Genomic DNA, 11,660 nt, shown 5'->3' on the forward strand with positions numbered 1-11,660 from the left:
ATAATAAAAAACCAAAAATCCAATTCTTTTACACTCTTTTGAAAATAAAACAATAAACGTGATAAATACCCGCATACATAAATAACCCAAATGGTTCCCATGGAGTACCATGGACGTGAGGGGTGCTAATACCTTTCCTCTGCGTAACCGACTTCCGAACCCAAATCTCGGTTGCGAGACCGATTCCTTACCCCTTTTTGCGCTTCTTGGACACATCTCTTTTCGAGGATTTTATCGACTATCTCTCCCCGCCTCTCCGATAGAGGCACATAAATAAAATTCGGTGATGACTCTCCTATTTCCTCTTTAAACATGACGACGGTCCCGGTTTCGTTATCGTGAAATCGTGGTAGCGACAACGCTAAGCCCATGTAAAGCTCGCTTAGCACGACCACGATAAAAATAATAAACTTCCATAACTCGTGCTAGGGCCGTGCTTAGCCCTCTCCTAGAACAAGTGCGCTAAGCGCGTTCAAAGCATGCTCCTAGCACGAAAAAGGAAATTTCCCCTGCCTCTATTTTCTAAGCACGCTAGGATCGCGCTAAGCCCAAGCAGAAAAATTTGGAATCTTCAAAAATGTTATTTTGGGTCTTGCTTGGAACCATACTTTTGCCTTTGATTCCGATGCTTCAATTATGCATGAAAGCCTACAAAAAGATATGAAAACTATCAAACTAAGTGGTATTTACATGATAATGCAAACTATATAATATATATGCAAAAGTTGAGGTTTATGCATGAAACTCAATTGAAACAAGTCAATAAGTGTCAATTATTCACACACACAATTACCATAATTTACCACTTATCAAACTCTCCCTGACTTAGAACTTGTTTGTCCTTAAACAAGAATCAATCACCCTAAAGAAAACAAAAGCAATCACCAAGAAATCATGATCAACAAGTTTATACAAATAGGAACAAATGCATGGTTCAAATTTCAAAAGTACAATCAAAGTGATGCTTACCACTATACTACAACGACACCATGATCAAGAAACACATTCTAAGCACAACACACATGTCAAAAATTCTAAAGCAATACATATTCAAGAATGAATAACACCTAACACACAAATTCATCAAGGGATGAAAAACAAAAATGAGGGACTTAACTCACACCCAACAAGGACTTTCAAGGGTTGTAATGTGGCTTGGTTAATAAAGAAGCATCATATCTCAAGGTAATTGAAACAAAAACTTACCTAATCAAACGAGAGTGATTCTCACAATCTCAAACATTCACAAATTTCATTCACCTTTCTCCTTCCTCAACTGTTACATCCTTTAACACAACTTATTAACACAAAACATTTGATCTTTTTCTTTCTTTTTCAATACTTTTTCTTTTTTCTTATATTTTTCACTTTTCTTTTCTTTCTTTTTTTTTAATTTTTTTTTTCTTTCTCAACCTCTTAGTAACCAACTTTTTCTCCCTAACTTGAATACAACCAAACATTATAATGTGAATGCTCCCAAACTTTCTAAGGCAAGAGTAAAAATTCAAACCACAATTTATGGTTAAGAGTTCAAGAAAAAAATCTTAGAATCCAATCTAAAATCAATGATTAACTACTCTTTGCGCCCAAATGAAAAATCACACAGTTCAAAATTGATATAGATCCTGATACTAAGGCTCAAAGGGGTTAATGAATACTCACTCACTCACAAGGTAGGCTACTCTTTGATCAAGTGGTTGTGCTCAAAATCAAACAAAAAGCCTTATTCATTTTAGTGCTTTCATACAAACTAACATGAATGCAAGATTAAACATAACTCAAACAAGTTAAAACAAGAATTGTTGGTTGCCTGTGCATATACTAAACAATGTAAAGTTTCCTCACATTTGATTATGATCTAAAGTAATTCAAACATAAACATGTATAGAAAAAGAATGAATGACATAATATTTGTACAAAGAATAAGTTTCATATTCATTCTATGTTGTAGAAAGCATTAAACATGTACCTTAACAATTTCCTTTCAAACTTTAATCATTAAAATGACATTTTCTTGTTGATCCATTCAAACTTGAAACAATCATTCCATGTCTCCTCAAGCCAATCAAAGACAAGCTTCTTGGACAAACACAAAACAATTTTCTAACAACTTAACAACTTTAAATTAAATCACTACTAAACATAAAACAAACTAAGTTTAAAATGGGTCAAAAGACCTGGGTAAAAATGGATAAGTGGCCGAGATATTTTTCCATGTGCAGCAGAGCGCGCTAAGCGGCATCAGCAAAATAAGGTTTTTAAAAAATGCCAAGTTTTTTCAAGCATTCCATCCACTCTCACTCTTTAATAACTATTATACTAAATGAAAAGCTATTAAAGAATTAAAAGGTCGGGTTACCTCCTAACAAGCGCTTGTTTTACGTTGTTAGCTCGACGTATTTATTTATTAGACACTCCTCCATGTTGCCTCTTTTGCGTGGCTAGTTGTTCACCCAAAAACTACTCCTAACCAACACTTGAGCTAACGTGAAGGGACACAAAACTATATACAAACACTTGAACAAACGTTATGAAAAACAAGAATATATACAATATAAACAAGTATGGCAAACAAGTACAAAGCAAGTATCTACACGATATAGAATAGGTTAATATTCAAGTATTTATAGAAGTATCTATATACTATACACAAATTTACAAAGCTTAAAAAGATAGAAACTATTGTGATGATTTCAATATCTAAACACCAATCCCCGACAACGACGTCATTTTGTTGATGCGGTAAAGCAGAAAGCAAAAGTAAGTATTTTGTTTATCGTCTCCACAGGGATTAGTGCACCATCAAATTTTGTTCAACGGTCTCTATGTTTCTAAGCTTATGTTTGCAAGAGTTTGAAAGTAAAAAGATGCGGAAAGTAAAACACATGCGCAAGTAATTAAAGTAACGGAGATAAGAGAGAACTTATCAGGAATGAATTTTATCCACCTATCTAATATGCAAATTTACCAATCAATTGTACACAACCTAAAACACTTATCAATAACATCATGTATCGCTCACATCAGTGTCCATGTCTGCAACATCAATGAGAGTTCTATCGTATTGTCTAATCGACAATCTCTCAGCCTATCCAACAACACAGAGCATTAATAATCGTACCCACGGTGAATGTTAGATCTAAACCTATGTCTAGAGTTTAGCGTCTAATATATGATTATCCTATATCTAAATTCAAAGAGTATTTCTTAATAACGGTTCAAATCAATAGATAAACAAGTAAACAAGGATAACATCGATATAGATTCGTAAATATAGGTCATATACAATGCCATGATTAATAAATATACACACTATCAAAGTAAACTTACATACAATTCCATCAAGAAAGGTACAAAGCTAAGGATGAAGATGAACAAAGAGAAGAATATTGGTTTGAATAACATCCAGAGCAATATTAACCTCATTGACCGGATTATGGACATTACCGAAAGTAGACATATTCCAAACTTTAAAAGCACCCTTGAGCAGACTAAGTTTTTTGCTCATAATATACATATGACAACCAATGATTTTGGTATTCCAAGTTTATTTGAACCAACTCTTTACAATCAGGGTGTAAATACCACATCTTCATAAATTTGAAAATGTATTCAAACTTACTACTGGTGATTTAGAAATAAAAAAGAAGGGGAAAATGACCAGACATGATTCTACTGAGAGTTAAGCATGAAAAGTTAGTATATATGGAAAACTAAGATTGGTTACAAAGACATCTACCCAGTCTCTTTTCATATGATGAGATCGTCTTTTACCATTACTCTAAGTGACGAGTGATCCTTTGGTTCGAATGTGAATAAGGTTGTAGAAGTTAGACTAAATTAGGAATTCTTCCATGGGAACCTTAGAAGGAAGGTGGAAACCTATATACTCATGAGCACCCACTATAGCATTAATGACACCAATACAAGCCCATGAGATATAATGTTGCAACTTAATGGAAGTGAGAGTGGACGAAAGCCTTCTCCTATAGACATGATTGGTTAAGGCATAAATAATAAAAAGTCATAAGATTTTATTATCCATCTCAAAAGTGAAAGAGACCTGCTGAGGTTAGGTAGTCAATTTTTTCTATGGTTAACAACAAATGATTTCATGCTAAGTCTATTAAAACAAAGCTTGGGGGAAGATATTATGGTTCATCGAAGGATCTAAAATAAAACAAAAATCTGGCTTGTGATTGACCAAAATCTTCTTAAGAGCTAACTTAGTTGGGGTATTATCCAAACCTCTTTTATTCTAGTAGATAGATTTCATGGGCAAGTGTTGTATTTTCCAACCTTTAACTAGGTCATTTAGGTTTCTTTCTAGCACTATTTTTGTTTGTTCTTTTTTGCAATAACAAGTTGAAAGGGTTGGCTTTCAGAGTTAGCAGGTGACCCTAGTGATCTGTTAATGCGGTAAAGCAGCAAGCAAAAGTAAGTATTTTATTTTATCGTCTCCACAGGGATTAGTGTGACATAATATGTAGTTCAATGGTCTCTACATTTCTAAGCTTATGTTTGCAAGAGTTTGAAAGTTAAAAGATGCGGAAAGTAAAACATATGCACAAGTAATTAAAGTAACAAAGATAAGAGAGAACTTATCAGGAATGAATTTCACCCACCTATATAATATGAAAATTTACCAATCATCTATACACAATCTAAAACACTGATCAATATCATCACGTATCACTCACATCAGTGTTCATATCTGCAGCACCGACGAGAGTTTTATTGTATTGTCTAATCGACGACTGTCATACCCCAAAATTTGCCCGTTGATATTACAAGGCATCTTTCAAGGCATTCCGACTTGTTCTGCAAGGCACTGACATCAAATGGACAAAAGCCCAGCTCACGAATGGCCCAATCCAGAAAACGGCCCAAACTGGCCTGTTCGCTACACGCTCGCCTAGCGAACGTTACGTTCGCTACACGCTCGCCTAGCGAACGTTCGCTACACGCTCGCCTAGCGAAGCAAACGTTCGCTACCAGCTCGCCTAGCGAGGCTGACAGACAACAAAAAATTTCGGGCTTCATTCTGAGCCCATTAGGTCATGAAAAAGGGCATTATAAATACCAGCACTTCAGTAATGAAAAGGAGGACGAAAAACAGAGGAAGACGGACGGAAACCCTGGCACGGAAACCCTGGAGGCTACTTTAGAGAGTTCCGAGTGAAGAAACCCTGAAGGCCGCTTCCCCGCCCCGAAGCTACCGCCGCCCAACTCAATCCGGCTCGCCAATTCAAGGTTGCAATTCGATTGCAAACAGGTTTGCATTACTATTATCGTGTTATTTTCTTAATTTGCATGTGATACCGCTTTATGTTCTTAACTTGCATGTGATGATATAATTGAATTCATAAACATATTTGAGGTTTTGCATGTGAATTTAAGTGTGCCTGGATATTGTGAATGCTGAACCACATAATTATGTGTTGGATGCCATAAGCCATGCCGCAGGTTGAAGTCATACTGTTCTGAAATTCAAAACCCGCAGCCGCTCGCTAGCACATCGCTAAGCGAGCACGCAGCGAGTGTTCGCTAGACCTTCGCTAGGCGAAGCAGAGGCGAACAAGGGCAGCCGCCAATATTTTGTTTGTTATGTCTTATGCGTATCTGGTCGATGCTGTTTTTCTTTTACGGTGTAATCCTCGATTGCACCCGGATTTGGTATGCTAACCCGTTTGTTGAATTTTGCAAAGGTTCATATGTCCCAGAAAAAAGATCGCCGTTTAGGTCTTCCACTTTATTTGTGGGATACCCTTGGGGAGACTCACCCTAAATTGCTTAATTAATTTTAATGTGTTAATTTTAATGTATTAATTTTAATGTATTAATTTTAATGTATTGATTTTAGTATGGACTTAATTACTTAATTGACTTTAAAATATGACCTTTAAATAAGTGATCTTGGACCTCTCTTTTGCCTTACGATATTACGGTATAACGGTCATGTCCCGCGAATGTAGGGATACACTTAACAAAGACCCTCCGATTAAATCATCATGTCCCTTTAAAATAAATCATAGCCCCTCGGATGTTGCCTTCGAATATATGATTTTGTCCCTCGATGACCCTTCGGTATAGCCTACGGTTAAATGATGATCGTCCCTTCGAATGCTAAGGTATCCTTACAACTGTTGCCTTCAATGACCTATCGATGACCCTACGATGACCCTTAAACATCCAAAGGGTAAGATTACTTACTTCTCAATAGTAAGGACAGTTTTACCCTCATAAGGATAGGAAATGCCCATAACGACCTCAGGAAGGTATAACTCTCAATTACTGGATCATAACCTAAAACATTTTCCACCCCTCACACTTTACACTTTACAAATCCTAGAAAATCACCACTTGGTATACATTCGTACTAGAATCATTACCGAGTTATATTTTTCTAAACCATTTTCAAAATCAAATGAGATAAATACTTTGTATACATTCATACGAGAATCATTACAAAGTTAAACTCTCTTTCAAACATTTTTTTAAGCAATTCACCGACACTTTTCAGACAAAAATATAAGTGATCCAGTAATTAAGAGCCCATGGATAACCATGGATACAAAGGGTGCTAACCCCTTCCCTTTGTATAATGTACCTCCCGAACCCAAAATCTATTGAGGTCTTTCCTGTTCTTTTCCACCTTTCCTTATTGGATAAAAGAAAAGTCGGTGGCGACTCTTGCTATCCGCGACATTGCGATAAAAAGTAAAACACCCCAAGTCAGTTCACCGTATGACAGAACTGGCGACTCTGCTGGGGACACTTTAAAAAGAGAGGTTACCTTAAAAAAACAAGATCACTTATTTAAAATTGTCTGATTTACTTTTAAGGGATTGCTTGGGTATTCTTGAGTGAAAGATCCTACACCCGGATCTAGTGTACCTTAGGTAAGTAGCAATAGATCATCGCGACTATCCGGCGTATACTGGAATGGTTAAAATGATGGCTACGGTTAATGTGACACTTTGGTTGTCCTGATGTTCCTCATGTTACTTGAGGAAAATTTTGGCTTCCGCGTGGTGTCATTAAAGCATTAACTAGACCTTTAGAACCCTAATTGACTCATCCTGGCCATTAGAAAGTAGTGAGATAACTGACTTCGGTTCCGACTGGGGTTGGTTGAGACTCGATACTACACTCTTTGAGATTGGACTTTAGGGAAGCTTTGGTCAACCACTTGGTGTTGCACTGAAGTGGACTTAAAGGAAGGTCGATGATCTGAGATCCTTCTAGAACCCGGTTACTATTCTAGGACAGGTTGGACCAACTAAACTTCAGTGGGGAGGGTACTTACCTATGGAACTCATGCAAGCCTTAAAACCTAGGGATGATTGTTGTGGGACTTGTTTATGCTTGTTTAACATCTTAACATCATAACATCATGACATCATAACATTGTACTAACCATTTCAAGGACTTAGGGATTTAACTTTGCTCTGTTTTGAAAAACAAAAAGAAAAAAAAAAAAAAGAAAAAAAACAAAAAACAAAAAAAAGTTTCCTTTTTTGGTAGTTTATGCAAAGTTAAATTCCAAAAGTCCTTGAAAACATTTCATACATTGCATAGCATAACATAGCACAACAGATACTCTAAAGGGATCAGTGTTCTCACGGTTTTCCTCCAAATAGAAAAATGGATCTCGAACAAACTGTCAAAGATCTCCAGACTCAGAATGCTCAATTCAAGGAGATGATGCTAAGCTTATCCAAGGGGCAGGAGGAACTGAAGGCTCTTCTGGTCGAAAAGAAGAAAGACAAGAAAGCTGTGAGTTTCATTAACCCAGGAAGAAGGCGTAAAGGACAGGCTACGGGAATCAAATTTGGAATCCCGAATGGTCCAGAGGAGGGGGCGGAGAATGACTCAGAGGAAGAGAACGCTGATTTCTCCAACCCTGAGGATGACGATGAGAACTATGAAAATGAACAATACTCTCCGAGAGAGGATAAGTATAAGTTGCTGGAAGAACGCATGCTAGCCATGGAGGGTCAGAAGGCGCCTGGTCTAGATTTCGAAAGTTTGGGCCTGGTCTCCGATGTGACCATTCCCCGCAAATTCAAAATCCCCACTTTCACTAAGTACGATGGTGCATCCTGTCCTCAGATGCATTTAAGGGCTTATGTGAGAAAGATCCAGCCGCATACCACTGATAAGAAACTATGGATCCATTTCTTCCAAGAAAGTCTGTCTGGCACTCAGTTGGAATGGTATTATCAGCTCGAGAGCTCTGACATCCGCACCTGGACTGATTTAGCAACGACTTTCTATAAGTAGTACCAGTACAATTCTGAGCTAGCGCCTACTCGGCTACAGTTGCAGAATATGGCCATGGGATCTAAAGAAAGCTTCAAGGAGTATGCTCAGAAATGGAGAGATTTGGCCGGCAGGGTCAAACCCCCTATGACTGACCGAGAATTAGTAGACCTGTTCATGGGTACCCTGACTGGCCCATTCTACAGCCACCTACTGGGGAGTTCTTCATCAGGTTTCACTGAACTTATACTGACAGGTGAACGGGTAGAGAGCGGCATTCGAAGTGGAAAGTTACAGGCAGCTACTTCTACAAGCAGTAAAAAGTCCTACCATGGGAAGAATGAATCGAATGCTGTGTATGGTCAAAAGAATCATAACAAGAAAAATGGTGACCATGCCGTTGGAGCAGTGACAATCGCCGCCCCGCCAGCTCAAAACTTCCAGCAAAGACCAGACAGACCAAGAAGGCAGTTTACCAAGCTCAATATGACTTTAGCACAAGCACTGCAAAGTATGCTAAAGGTAAACTTAATCACTCTCAGAGGTCCTCCTGCAAATGTCAACACTGCTTCGCCTCGTTATAATCCCAATGCCAGGTGTGCATATCACTCCGATAGCCCCGGGCACGATACAAACGATTGTTGGTTGTTGAAGAACAAAATTCAGGATATGATCGACGCTGGGGAAATTGAGTTCGAGCCTCCGGAGACTCCTAATGTCATCACTGCCCCTCTGCCTAATCATGACAAGACTGTCAATACTGTGGGGGATACTGATAGCGGTTGCGACCTGGATAGCTGGATTTTCCCAACAATTGGTGACGGACTCAATAATCGGAAGGCTGAAGACATTATCCCGATTTCCTTTAGTCAGGAGTAATTGTTATTGCTATTTTTGTGGTTCAAAGCATTGTGTCTATGCCCGGGGCACAATAGCTAATTTGTTAAGGGTTTTGTCATTTTCATAAGCATATTCATATTCAATAAATCAATGGACTTTTTGCATTCAAATATTGCGCTCTTTATCTTTCCTGTCATTTTTTTCAAACAAGCTATGTTTTCTTGCACACACTCACGTAACAAATCGCGTATCCATATTCACTCTGGATCCTGTTGATAATAGTTCTGCTACTGTTCATTATGACTTTGAAAATCCGATCTACCAAGCCGAGGATGGAAGTGAGGAAGATTGTGAAGTCCCTGGAGAACTTGCCAGACTGGTACTACAAGAAGAAAAGACCACACAGCCGCATGAGGAATCAATTGAAATTGTAAATCTGGGTACTGAAATAGACAAGAAAGAAGTCAGAGGTTTCTTGGGGCACTCGAATTACATTGCCCGATTCATCCCGCACTTGACTGCTACTTGCAAACCCCTCTTCAAATTGCTAAAAAAAAAAAATCAAGAGATGGTATGGAGTGATGAATGGCAAAATCAAGAAATATCTCCAAGAACCTCCAATTCTAATGCTACCAGTTGAAGGAAGACCTCTAATCATGTATTTGGCCGTGTTAGAAAATTCAATAAGGTGGGCTGGGGCAACATGACGAGTCTGGTCGAAAAGAGCATGTCATACACTGCCTTAGCAAAAGGTACCGACTGTGAAACAAGATACTCACGGCTCGAGAAAGCTTGCTACGCTTTGGCCTAGGCTGCTCGCCGACTAAGACAGTCTATGTTGAATCATACCACTTTATTGATTTCTAAGATGGATTCTATCAAATATCTACTTGAGAAACCTGCTGTCTCCTGAGAGAGTTATCACTGATAATGGTACTAAACTGAACTCTACACGCAGTTCAAAATAAAGCACCATGACTCTTCTCCGTACCGGCCAAAGACGAACGGCGCCGTGGAGACTGCTAATAAGAATATCAAGAAGATCATACAAAAAATGACATAACGTACAAAGACTGGCATGAGATGTTACCTCTTGCTCTTCATGGTTGCGTACTTCGACGGGGGGCAACTCCGTTCTCTTTAGTCTATGGAATGGAAGCCGTTTTACCAGTGGAAGTTCAGATTCCCTCTCTAAGAATTATGAAAGATGCAGGCTTAGATGAGGATGAATGGATTCAGACTCGACTCGATCAGATAAATTTGATTGATGAGAAGAGACTTGCGGCTGTTTGTCAGGGGCAGGTGTATCAGAAGCGCATGACCCAAGCATTTAACAAAAAGGTCAAGAGACAGGTGTACCAACTTGGCGCCTTGATGATCAAGCGTATCATCCTACCACAAGGTGATCCCAGGGGCAAATGGACTCCCACATACGAAGGGCCATTTGTAGTTAAGAAGGTATTCTCTGGTGGAGCCATGATACTTGCTACGATGGATGGCAAAGACTTCCCACATCCCGTGAACGCAGACATAGTTAAAAAAATACTACGCATAAAAGAGACCCGCTAAGTCGACGTACCTAGGCAAAAGTAAGGGCATCCCGGCGAACCAAAAGGGTTCGGGCAAAAATTAGGGATAAATATATAAAGACGTACACCCGGCAAGTCGAAAACCTGAAAAGGCGGCTTGGGCAAGAAGGGGTATCCCGGTGGACTGAAAACCTGAAAAGGTGGTCCAGGCAAAAATTAGGGATTAAAGCGTATGACTATGTCCCGTTCTCTGTCAGCTCCAACCAAGTTCAAGGGACTGAACAAGCCAATCACTTCTATCCGACAATAGGTGATGAGATGCTTGAAGACATAATGACAGTAGTGGAATTAAAATCAATAGGACTTTTTCTGCATAGCTTTCTCTTTGTTTGCCTGACAATTTCCTCTTACTAGGATTTCTGTCTCCTTGTACTCAAATTGCCTATTTATAGGCCCTCTTTCAAAATCAATACAATTTTATCTCCAAAAAAAAGATGCTTTTGTTTTCACTTTTTCTGTTTTGTTTGCGTAAACGTCCATTGATTTAACTTGAATTGATTTATGCATTTGAATACGATCAATGTTTACCAAAAATGCATGCCTAGAACGGTAATAGCAATTACTACACGACTTCAGGATCGAGGAGAAGGTCTAACCATGCTCCCCAATGAATCCGTTGCTAATTCGATTCCCCGGCAACGCCAGTTATTCCCCCAGAAGAAATTGGCATTACTAGACAAATGGGTCATCTCTTCCATCCCCAGCCAGGCTCTGTTGAGTGTTTCCATCGTCAGACAGTAACCAAGTATCCCCCAGCTAAGAAAGGGTCATCAATACAAATATCTCCGACCAGAAGACTGAGATTTATTCCCCCAGTAGAGTCCCCTGGAAGAACATTTCAGACGCATAGTGCACTCATTACATCATTTCACATCACATACCTACATACAATTTTCATTCCGCATCATATACATTACATCATTTCATAACATAGCTCGCATTCATTCCAGACGCATAATTCACTCA

Source organism: Lathyrus oleraceus, chromosome 4 (genome assembly GCF_024323335.1).
Source record: "Lathyrus oleraceus cultivar Zhongwan6 chromosome 4, CAAS_Psat_ZW6_1.0, whole genome shotgun sequence".
NCBI lineage: Eukaryota > Viridiplantae > Streptophyta > Magnoliopsida > Fabales > Fabaceae > Lathyrus > Lathyrus oleraceus.